At 38.3% G+C, this 12,512-nt stretch overlaps 1 protein-coding gene across 1 annotated transcript in view; it reads right to left on the bottom strand.

Moving 5' to 3' along the window:
- The window catches only part of atp2b1a (ATPase plasma membrane Ca2+ transporting 1a), a 150,852-nt gene extending 142,978 nt beyond the window's left edge, over positions 1-7,874 (bottom strand). Inside the window, exon 1 of the mRNA XM_087787265.1 lies at positions 7,859-7,874. The gene's annotated coding sequence lies outside the window, so the exon portion shown is untranslated. The remainder of the gene's footprint in view (positions 1-7,858) is intronic.
- Positions 7,875-12,512: the final 4,638 nt, after the last annotated feature.

Consider the following 12,512-nt stretch of genomic DNA (forward strand, 5'->3'; position numbering starts at 1 on the left):
GAAATACTAATAAATCAGAAACTTATATACTAAAAAAACACCAAGAAACAACTATCGTACAATACTATGTAGCCTCAGTTTTATATTTTGATTATGACCGCATGAGACCCCGGGGTCAACCTTTACCCAGGTACTTGCAACCTCGATTTATCCTTATTAAACTACCCCCCCACCCTACACACACACACACACACATACACACAGCAAATGAATCTGAGTATAATTTCTTAAAATCGGTGTCAAGAGACTGTTGCTATGACAACAGCTTCAGCAGTTCCCCGTGGAATACGTTTCCCTCTTTTACTAGAGAGACAGAAGGCAGCAGAGATGTGATCAGGCTTCACTTCACGTTTTAAAGTTCTGTCTCCGACCGTGATGACCAGAGCACACCAACGCCCACAGGACACCTGCTCAACCCTTCAGAGCGATGGAGAGTCACCTGGACAGATTTCACAGCTGATTGAATTTGTTTGCTTTCAATCACTTGAACAAGAGTCTCGATAACACGCCATAGAGCGCTTCCTTTGTCTGGATTTCTCTGGCTGTGATTGTGTGCGTTGGCGGTAACCGCCAGCTGGTTCTGGTTATTTTTAGATTTCATTAGACATGTCCTATTAGATCCGGGGACGGCACAGCGGGGACGAGTTATTATTATGGACAAAAACACACACTCGGAGGATTGTGAGAGAGAGACGTATGGAAGGAGTCCCGAGACTTCCGTCCACCTTCGCTCGATCATGTTCCCCGGTGTTGGTCCAGCGCTCCCACATGCGTCGAGGTGAGGGGGCGTGAAAGGCTTCCTCGCCACGTCTGCACTTTCGGATAAAGATGACAAAGAAAACAAGAGGAAGGATGAGTCAGCGGAGCTGATACATGCTTATGTTAAAGTGATAGTTCTTCTACTCACCCTCATGTCAACTATTATTTCCAGAGTCATCTGTTCCTTTTTATAGGCCAAAAAAAGGTTCATATGAGGGTCGCAGGGAAGCTCTATTTTCTTCCTCCAAAAAGACATCCAAATACCATCATCCATACTGCTCGTCTGTAACATCCGTATTATATTGAAGCCTCGACAAGAGAAATTGTTCAGAAACAAACTTAAATAAGTCTATATTTTAAGCTTGTTTATAGCAGAAGCTAACATGCTACAGTCTACCAGAGTAGACTTCATTCGCACAGAAGTTGCAGCGACTTCACTGACACGTCCCAGAGACGTCCTTCTAGTTTCCCTGACGACTCTGATAGTCGCCAACGTCGCCACAACCTCACCGTAAGGTCTTTTAAAGGTTTCTGTGACTCAAGTCGCCGCTGGTCTTGAACAAGTCTCCAGGCCGGTGAGATGAACTCACAAAAGGAATAGATTTCTCTGGCAATATCCCAACCATTATATTACCTCGACATGAGGTGTGAGTAGAACATTTTATGTACATTTATAATGATAGGATCATAGTTTGTTTTCTTTTTGCACAAAAAAGAGAAGTAAAATATGCCAACACAAAGTGAGATTTTGATAGGTTAGGTTAGGTTAGGTAGAACTTTATTGATCCCTCAGGAGGTCTCCTTTGGGAAATAGTTTTTTTTTCCAATTGGCCACAGCAATACCGCAATTATTCATAAAAATAAATAAAAATAAAATAACAAAGAGAAATAAAGAGAAAAAACAAGATGATACAATCTACGTCTAAAGATAAAGAACATAGATCAAAGAAAAATAACAAAGACAAAGGATACAAAGACTAACATACAACAGAACAACATGATACTTTCACTCCACTCCTGCCCCCGAACTCAGAATTGTACAATTGAATAGCCCGAGGAATGAATGAATCCTTGAGTCTATTAGTGTTGCATCATGGGAGGAGCATTCGTGCTTCATCTGCTTCTCTGTTCACTGATGACAGTGTTCAGAGGATGACTTTCATCATCCATGATGGACAGTAGTTTGTTCAGTGATCTCCTCTCAGCAACTGTCACCAGTGAGTCCAGCTTCATTCCAACCACAGAACTAGCCTTTCTGATCAACCTGTCCAACCTGTTGACACTCCTCTTGGACACATTTCCACCCCAACACACCACAGCATAGAACAGGACACTGGCCACCACAGACTGGTAGAACATGCAGAGGAACTTCTTGCAGATGTTAAATGATCGGAGCCTCCTCAGAAAGTACAGTCTACTCTGAACTTTCTCATACACATGGTATGTGTTGCAGGACCAGTCCAGTTTACTGTCCAGCCACACCGAGGTACTTATAGTTGTCAACTATCTCCACCTTGTCGCCTCTGATGGACACCGGATGTGGCTTTGTCCTAGACCTCCCGAAGTCCAAGACCAGCTCCTTGGTCTTTGAGGTGTTCAGCTGCAAGTGGTTCCTCTCACTCCAGTCCACAAAGTCCCGTATCAGAGTCCTGTACTCGTCTTCGCTGTTGTCCCTGATGCCCTGATGTGGTAAAGCTAATACCTGGTAATACAAATGTGCTTTTAACCCAGACCTGGGCCCTTGGGTTGTATTTATTTGGCCCTCATGAGGTCAAAGATCATTTAAAAAAATGTATTATTTGATTTACTTTCTTTTTTAATTCATTACTTGTCTCAAAATATGTATAACATAATATATGACTATAGGGCTGTTTAAGGACTTTTAAGACTCATTTTTTTTCCATTTAAAAATATAGTGACATTAACAACAACCTATTTTGAAAAATAGTGATTTCATATTATATTTAAAATTATATGAAAGATGTATAGAATACAATATAATAATTTGATTAATTAACTTGATGTTATCCTTATTTTTTAACTCACAAAAATGTAATTTTCCACCACAGCTGTAACCTGTTTCCTGTTCCTGTTCGAAGATCAGGAAGTAGATAACAGGAGGCAGAAATAAACATTAAAAATACAATAACAATCATTCTCTCTTTCGGAAAAACAAGCCAAAGGAAGGAAACCAAAGCAATCCTGTCCAAACGGAACAGGCACGTTCAAGCTAGTTAGCACGGGAGCAGGAAACACACACAGTAAACAGCAAGGAGTCACAAAGCACAGACGTACCTTGGTCAATACGAGGAGACAATCCGACGTCTTATCTTCGTAGAAGTCGCCTCAGGAATCTGCTGGATCAATCAGGCCGACCGAGCCTCAGCTGCAGCCGTTGACGCTTGTGAGGAACACAAATCAAGTTTAGGAAATGGATGATGGAAATAAAAGCAGACAGGAAGAACTCATGGCCCTCAAGACATACTTCAGAGTCCTTATGTTTGGCTGAAGCATTTCCAATAAAGGATTATAAAAGGATTTGTCACTTTGAGTCTGTTTTATTCAAAACTCTCTTTTCATTGAAATATTTACATTAGAAAATGTAAGATTTCATCTTGTTTACCATAACCACACCCACTCTGCTGTGATTGGTCGAGCATCAAGGTTTGTCACTGCGCATCGTCAATCCCGGGGGTCTCAACCTCCAATTTATAAAGTAATGACTTCAAAACATCATCATCATGAGTTATGAAGAATCCAACATTTGACACATGTGAGTGAGTCAGGAGAGTTTGGTGGTACGATGGTTCTTTTACCAGTTGGGCCCACGGAAAAACAAGTCTATACGGCTATTTCAGAATCTTAATGTCTAAAGGTTTAAAGGTTATGGAATAACTCTCAAGATTGCCACTGGTCTGTTAACGTATTTGGCCAACAATTTCCATTTTCCAATCGTTCAAACTGGTCTAAATTGTCGTCAGAAAAAAGAACCTGATACAGACTCTAATAGGACCAAGATCTAGAATGATTTTTCGGTGTCCTTTTTTTTAAAGATCCACAGCACTATGCTCCCAAGGCTGTTCTCAAGGTTATCATGTCAAGGTTGGAACCCAAGTGCGAGTGTTTCAAGCAGACAAATGAGCAGTACAATAAATACTGTATATTCATATAATAGTATCACCTGTATCCATATAATATATATAATATATATAGGAACAGGTGACCTGGAAAAAAACTGAAAAGAAAGCACATCGGTCAAAACACTCAGGTAGGTACCAAACCATTAAAATGGCATATGGCAGAGCGAAACATTTCCCTAATTGCTCTGACACACTGGTCTGGAAGCCCAGGGCAGATACAGGTTATTGTTGTTCAGTTCCAGTCGTGTGCCATTAGTCAATAGGTAGAAAAAAGGAAGTAAATAAAAACCACGATAAAAGAGAAGCAGAACACGTTGAAACCAAACCATGTCAGGTTTCCAGGATTGATGTAAAATTGCTAACCAAGAAGGGCCATCCTTTGGTCATTGATTTTTCAGTGTAGACCACAGATGGTTTCTTTGTAATTTGATTAATGTTTGTTACTCTATTGATTTATTTTGAATTCCCTGAACAACAACAGACCTACTCTTCTGCTCGTGTCCCTTTGTCGCTTTACTGTCCTGTCAATAATCATTCATTTATTGATTTATAATTGATTTGATTGATTGATTGATTTGTACCAAGGTGGAAGTGAGGTCAGCTATGAAGAAGATGAGTGGTGAATGACGCAGATGAACAGAACCAACATGTACAATTCTTCGGATGCCGCTATTCCATCCTTCCGAATCCAAGGCTCTGGCCGTTGAAGAGATCTTGTTCTGTTTGAGATTGAGAAATCATTGCTGTTATCTTTTGCATATAAAGTGAGGCGTATCATGAGTTCATGCCAAGTATTCTGATTCAAGCCCAAACCCGTCATTTGTTTTATTCTTTCTACTCTTTAACTTCCAACAAGACAAAGTGGTATTATTTTTTACTTATGTACAGACATGGATGACTTTAGATCTGTGTTTTTTCGATCTTATCAGGAAACAAAAACCAGACAACTGGAAGTTTGATCTCTTGTGTAGTTCAATTTATTTTTTGGTCACAACCACTTGTTTTAAAGTCTATTTTGACGGCACAGATGGTGCCTGATCCTGTTTTAAGGTATATATCCAACTTTGAGCCGTCAACTGTTTTCGGTTTCAGAAAATGATTAGTGGAGCTCTTTCCTGAGGACAAACAAGGCCCTCATCAATGGAACCGAGATAGCCATTAGTCACCAAGGCAACACAGACTCCTCAGTGGACATGAATATATTCACGATTAGTATTACGATAAAATTGACATAATAATTGGACTGAGTCAAGGCACAAGTATTTATCTGGAGGCAAAGAAAGGCAACAATTTTGAATGGAAATTGTATCTATTTTTAAAAACCTTAGCTTAAAGTGCAAACTTTTAACCAAATCATTTGCTGAAAAATTCCACCAGTGTTGTTTATTTGTTTTAATGGCAATCCACCTCAATCTTTAGTAATAATTCATATAACGCTAATTTTCTACTTGTTGTAAGTCCTGCCTCTAGTGGTTCTGGTAAGGCATTCTCTGAGCAGAATTTTTCTTTTCTTATTTTCAAGCAGGAGAAAATAGTAATGGCTTATTAAAAAAACACTCGACTTCAACAAAATGCCTGGTAGATGTTGTTTCATCATCCTCAACTCATACGAAGTTTAAAATGCGCTCAGATATACGTCTTTTTCTCATTTTTACAATAGAAGTCAATGCAATGTTGTGGGCGACGTCACCTTTTGATGCAATACATACAGTAACCACACCTATTTTTCTACAGACAACAGTGGGATAACCCTTGTGTAATCTCTGGGTCAAGGTGACCCAGAGGCCCTAAAACAAATGTATGGTCTCTGCATATGTATTTCTATGTGTCATTTTGGCGTTCACCTCGACCAAGAGATGACACAAAGGATACCACAAAAATTTGTTTTCAGGCTCCGGGTCACCTTGACCCAGATTTAACACACAGGTTAAATTTCGACACAATTTTAATACAACATATATTTTCATACAAAACAAAGTCCAAAACCAAAATAAATGATCCAAAATGCATGTTTATCAGAAAAGTATATCACTTTGCTTGCACAAGTTACAATACGACATACGTTTCTTATTGTTCAGCCCTCGACGCCCTCGCTTTTTTATTTTGTCATTTTAGGTTTTTGTCACCTTGGTGATAGTGTACGAACATGTAAGTTGGACATACCTGGTGTTCATGCACCTCCACCTGTAAGACTGCATCACTGATTTCCTTACAACTTTGTATAAGTTGTTTAACATTTGCATGTCCTAAATAAACAGTTTGCCCGTCATCAACTTCCTGCTTCTTTAAATGACAAATTTCTCAACCCTGCTCACCTCACACTGACCTGCTGCTGCGTGAGAGCTGAGATCCCTCGGAGGAATCTGGAATCGGTGCCGAAGAAGTTGCAAGAACGCTATCAGGAGGGTCCCCAGTTTTAGGGCAGGTTTCATGGGCGAACCTGGTTTAGTGATGGTTCTTGATCCTTTCTCTTTTACAATCTGTAATTAAATTCTGACCTGGAAGCAACCTGACTCGTCACAATTATTTGGAGTCGCTCAGGAAACCCAGTCAAAAACTCAAGACGGAGATCGATCCGGACCAGAACTCTTTCTACCCGTATGATAATTATATAATTAAATTGAATGCATTTTATTTATTTTATTACTCATTTATTATTTATCTATATGCCTTTTTAGATTAATATCTCTTATTTTATCTTAATTTATTGTGTTTTCTTTAATGAATCTCTTTTTATTTCACTCGTATAATTTTATTTTCTTATTCCGGAACACTACCACAACAAATTCTAGTATTGTGTTTTAAACATTGGCGATAAAGGTTTCAAATTCTAATGTAATTTTCCATGGACTGCAACTTTTCCTTCTTCCAACCAACATCAATAAACGAGTAGGCATATCACATTAACACTGAGCAAAGGTTTTTGGTTAAAAATTAAGAATTGTAGCAGCTATCTCTTAATAAACTTTTAAAAAAAAATCAATTAGTTATTGGCCAATAAAGCTTTTCTAAGGGCCATTTTTCTATCATCACTTGAATTTGCGTCTCCACATTGAACTCTGCCTCTTGATGAATTTGCTTGAGCCATGAACGTCTTTCGGTGACACAAACAAACCAGTAATTTTACTCCAGTTTACCTTTGCCAGCAGGATGTAAATCTCCAGCTCGACGTGTATCCAAATGTGCTCCTGCTTCAAGGAAAAAAGTTTTGCACATTCAAATGATCCGCTGCTTTGTAACCATCACGTATTGTTCCCGTCAACTGGTCTGTGGTCAGATTTGACCCCGATAAACACAGCAGTAACTGTGGGAACGTCGCTCTAGTTTCCTACCATGTCCTCTTGCTCTTTGGGAATGCTTTGAATTAGCAAGAATTGGAGCGAAACAAAAAAGAAAAAGATGGAATGATGGTTCGTCTGTTGCTAATAAATCAAACGGGATGAGGGTGAGAGGGAAAATATTGTTTACACCAAACTGTCCAGACGATCTTCTTCTGCATGACTGGTCTGTGATTATAGAGCGTTTAGTTGAACACAAACTTCATTTTGCACACACACACAAGAGAGCGACACGTTCATGCCCGGAACAAGATTCAGGGACACAATAAGGGAGATTTGAAGGGAGTTTATCAACGATATATTTTAATGTTTAGGATAAAATTTTAAAGAAATGTTACTTTTTAATCAAAACTTTCACACTAGAAGAGCAGGAAATGAAGGCAGACTTCTCCCAAGCAGCTCATTCTCACAAACATTTATTATTGCTGTACATCAGGGGCCACATTATATATTACTGAGACATCAGTAGGGGGTCGTCAACTTATAGAAGGATGGAATAAAACCTAAAAAGAATTAAAATAAAATAGATGTCATTATGTCAAGAAATTGTTGTTACATAAGCTACATTAACAAAACATGTAAAATATGATAATAGAATAATAAATATGATCTTTAATTTACTTCAGATTTAAAAAAAAAAAAAGGATAAAAAAGGAAAAATGGCATATAACAAACATTTTGTGTGGAAAATAAAATTGTTCTTCGGCTAAAAGAATTTCTAGTCAATCATGACAAGAGGGCCACTTAAATACAGAAAAAAGGGCTGCATGTGGCCCCCGGGCCACACTTTGCCCAGGTCTGATCCAAATGATATCGACGATAGTCAAACAAAACTGCAGGTGGCGGTAGTGAGCTGCAGCACAGTTGTAAGAAGCATGACCTCATCTGATCCTCATTAACCATTTTAACTTTAGTTTTTTTGCAAACTGACAGATTAAAGTTCAATGAAGATAAAAACTAAACCTCTCATAAACATAACCAGTTAATAAAAATAACGTACTGTACAGTTTCCGTCAGTCTGAGTTGCAAATATGATCGTCATCCAAGTTTTATCTCAAGTCAACACATTTCTATGACCTCCACGTGTTCGACTCAAGATCTGAACCGTCACTGGAGCGATCCTCTCCTGTTTACATAACAGGGGTGACTGTCTCGCTGCCTTTATTTATTTATTTTCTTTTTACTTTGACTTAACACAGACAACTGAACAAAATATGCCAAAAGCTTAACGCAGGACTACTTATGGTGCTTATTTAATTTCCTGAAAACATCCACAGATTCATATTTCTGACTTTAAATCCCAAACAAGTATCTTCCTCTTTTCCCAGAGTGTCTTATCTGTAAACATCCTGAGGTTTTTAATCCTTCAGCTGAAAAAAGGAGACAGATTTTAAGAGATTGTTTTTCTTTGCAAATATAAACAGGAAGTGTCCATTAGTAACCTTTTAAGTCGCAGTGTAACATTTAGATTCTCAATTCTATGCTCTCTAAATGTTTTGAAACACAAGAAAACCTCTCTATGATACTGAGGCCTGTCTTCTTGATTTCATATACCTAACAAACATGTGTATAAGTTATGACTTAAGATGTGGAAAGTAAAAACTATAGGTAGTGATGGTCTGATGAAGCTTCATGAAGCAGTGTCATTATTTTCAGAGTCCACTAGATGGCGGTCTCTGCACTATTTTCATTTGTTCTGAACAAAACATCATTTTTCAACTGATGGCGCCACCTGCTGACCTCTAAACAACATGACACTGCTTCATGAAGCTTCATCAGACCCTCACTAACTATAGGGTGTCTGGGACAAGCAAAAATGTAATTAATAATTTTCCACAAATATCAGAAAATTGCTTTAGAATTTGTCAATCTTTTTGAATTTTGTACTCTTACTTGTATACTCTTTTTGTATTTGTTGGTCAATTTGTTTCAGAGTTTGTACATTTTTTTTGGTTAAATTGCAGTAACAGTTTGTACATTTTACACAGTTTGTGAATTTTTTCCTCGATTCATTTAAAACAATATTTTAATGTTGTGAATTAGCAGAATATCTTTGGCAGTAAGACCACATAATCAGAGTTTGATGAATGATAAAAGTGAGAATGTTACACCCCCTCTCCCCCATGATGGGGTCTTAACACTGGTGCTGGAAACATTTGTTGCGTGTTGCTAATAATGTTTTTTAATCTTTATCAGTTATTCATTTAACCAACAACTAATCGATGGAAAAAAAGTCCCAGCAAAGCACAGAGAGCAAGAGTGGCAAGGAAAAACTGCGTCAGCCGCAGGAACCTCAAACAGATCCAGACTCTTTGTGAAAGGTTTTGAGCAGAGTACCAGTTAGAGGAGAGATTAGAATCCGGAGGGCCTGTCGAGGGGCTTGAAGACGACTGCAGGGATGAGGAGCTTGAACCATGAAGAATAGGAGGTGCATGGGAAGAAGGAGCATCTGTGAGATGGACTGACAGCAGCTGACACAGATTTAAAGGTGTTGATTGGTCTATGGAGGAGCTGTGACCGTGCGATTGGTTGAGGGAGGTGTAGCACCTGATGGCCATTAAAGTGATGAAGAGAATGAAAGGAGAGAGAGTCCCTACTGGGTGAACGAGTTGTGAGAAGGAAAAACTTCCTGAGTGAACTTTCGTTTGGTGTTAGGTTGCCCGGCATCGATACATGGTGGTGGTAGAGAAGGACACAGACACAGGAATGAGTTCAAGAGAAAATGCTTGTTTAGTCAAATATGCAAAAGTCAAAGACACAACTTACATGATCATGGGCCTTGGCAAAGCAGCGATCTACGCAGAGAGAAACTCTTTATAGTATGAATATTCAGGTAAACGCCTCTAGTCATTTGTGCATGTATGATTGGTCAGCTACTCTAAACACTTGTCTTCTAAGATGGCCGTCTCACGTGTTGGTTGTGGAATTTTACGGCATTTGATGTCTTCTTGAGAGAATCTGTTTATCAGTTGACTTACGCAGATGTCTGACCTTGTCCTTGTCCTTGTTGGAACCAGACTTGCTGGCACCATCTACAGATTGTTTTGTATCTCTCGTAGCTGAGCAAGTGGATTCCAAAGAGAGGCAATGATTATTTAATATGAATTAAATATTAAAGATTATCAGTTAATCAAGGGATTATTTGAAATGTGTGTTAAATCAAGATGATCCATTACAGTAAAGTTGTCATATCCTTACATGATCGTGTGGATGTTTAAATAGTTTGACCCTTCAGATCCTTTTGTTGCCTCTGGGTCATGGTGACCCGGAAGCCCGAAAACAAATGTTTTTTTGGTATCCTTTGTGTTGTCTCTGGGTCAAGGTGAACAACCTCCACCACTGCATATGTTTTTATGGAAGACAGGGCTTGAACCCAGGCACAACACAAGGGATACCTCAAACTCATTTGTTCTTGAGTCTTCGGGTCACCTTGACCTTTTGATGAATCAAGGGTTAAGCACTTCCCAAACACCCTATATCACAGGATTTTTATTAAACGTAATGTTTATTTTTCAGTTAAATACTTTTTGTTTTTAATTGAAAAAAAAAATGTAATTACCATCTTGATCTGGATATTATGAATAATGTTTATTTATATAGCAACTCTGAAAGATGCAGTGGTCACAAAGTGCTTTACGGCAGAATTAAAAAAAAATAAAGTATTAAAAAAAACAACCCACAATACAATATGAACAGCACAATAATAAAAACAATATGATAGAATTGACGATATTCCGTGAGTTGATAAAATAGCATAATAGAATAAAAATGCAAAAAAATAATTAAAAGAGAGTTAAAACCATTTAATGAATCAAGTTAAAAGTTAAAAGACAGCATAACATAGTAGTGTGTTTTAAGAGAATCAATAGAAGACACGGGCGGGCTGGTCCAAAATGGACGTGCCCTCCTTTGATTTGAGACTTGGCAAAAGTAGCTGAAAAAACAAAGTGTTATTAAGGCACAAGATACTTTTACTGTGTTCCTCCTTACAGAGCTCATGGTCAAGTGTGAGCGTGAACTTTACCGGTACAAAAAAACACTCATCCGTGTCTAATAAGGGCTATTTTAGGCTTCACGTCAGGGTTTGTAGGTAGAAAACAAGTTAGTAGGATAATTAACACACAACAATTTATTCCACCAAGACTCCAACTCCCAGAGGTCCGACTACATGTTCTCCACTCTCAGGGACAAACAGTAGCTCCAGGAATTTTGTCAACTTCATGTTGCCAAGTTTATCAGTGAAGATCTCAGAAGGTTAAATTGCCCTTGAGCAGGATAGATAAGAGGACACGCCTTAGTATCATAGTCTACATCCTCCTGCTGCAAAGTCTTTGGCAGCTTCTGAAACAACAGTCACAGTCTGGACTCGACAGATAACAGCGAGCGAGCATCATTACTGCTAATGAGCGCCACGGAAAAGGTCACAATGCTACTTTAAATATGTATGAATGAGTCGACCATGTTTGACATTTTACCAAGAACATACAGCGTTGTGACGGATGGATGGAGGGACAGATGGATGGATGGATGAACTGATCAAAAGTGTAGTAAGAAGTTGTCACTTGATGGTTTCTGTTGTCTATCTATCCATCCATTCTTATCTTCTTAATTCTTTATCTATCTATCTATCTATCTATCTATCTATCTATCTATCTATCTATCTATCTATCTATCTATCTATCTATCTATCTATCTATCTATCTATCTATCTATCTATCTATCTATCTATCTATCTATCTATCTATCTATCTATCTATCTATCTATCTATCTATCTATCTATCTATCTATCTATCTATCTATCTATCTACTGTATCTAATCTAATCTAACTTAATCATTAACCAAAAACGTAACAACCATGTTCCAGTTTGACATCTTTCATCAGAGATGAGTTATTGCATGATGTTGCTAAAATGTTTTAGAGACAAGAAAAATATGGAGAAAGTATAAACTTGTTTCAGAATTAGTACAATGGTTCCACAGTTCGTACATTGGTTTCCCAACCTTCTGGAAGTGTTGCCAGTAAGTAAGTCAGTCTTATCAGCTTAAGTGCTATAATGAAGGATCTATCTATGAGCATCCATGTATCTCTGAAGTGATAAGATGGTTTACGAGCTACAGAAATGCCGTTGGAATACTATATAACACAGTCAAAGTTAACCATTATTGCTGAGCTTTTGTCGTAACTGTTGCTCATCTTCCTGCAGTGTGACCGAGAGTCACTGAGGTCTGCTGGTTTACATTCATCATGCTTCAGGCGTTGACGAACAGATTGT

The sequence above is a fragment of the Callionymus lyra genome, chromosome 3 (assembly GCF_982586985.1).
Source record: "Callionymus lyra chromosome 3, fCalLyr1.hap1.1, whole genome shotgun sequence".
Lineage (NCBI taxonomy): Eukaryota > Metazoa > Chordata > Actinopteri > Syngnathiformes > Callionymidae > Callionymus > Callionymus lyra.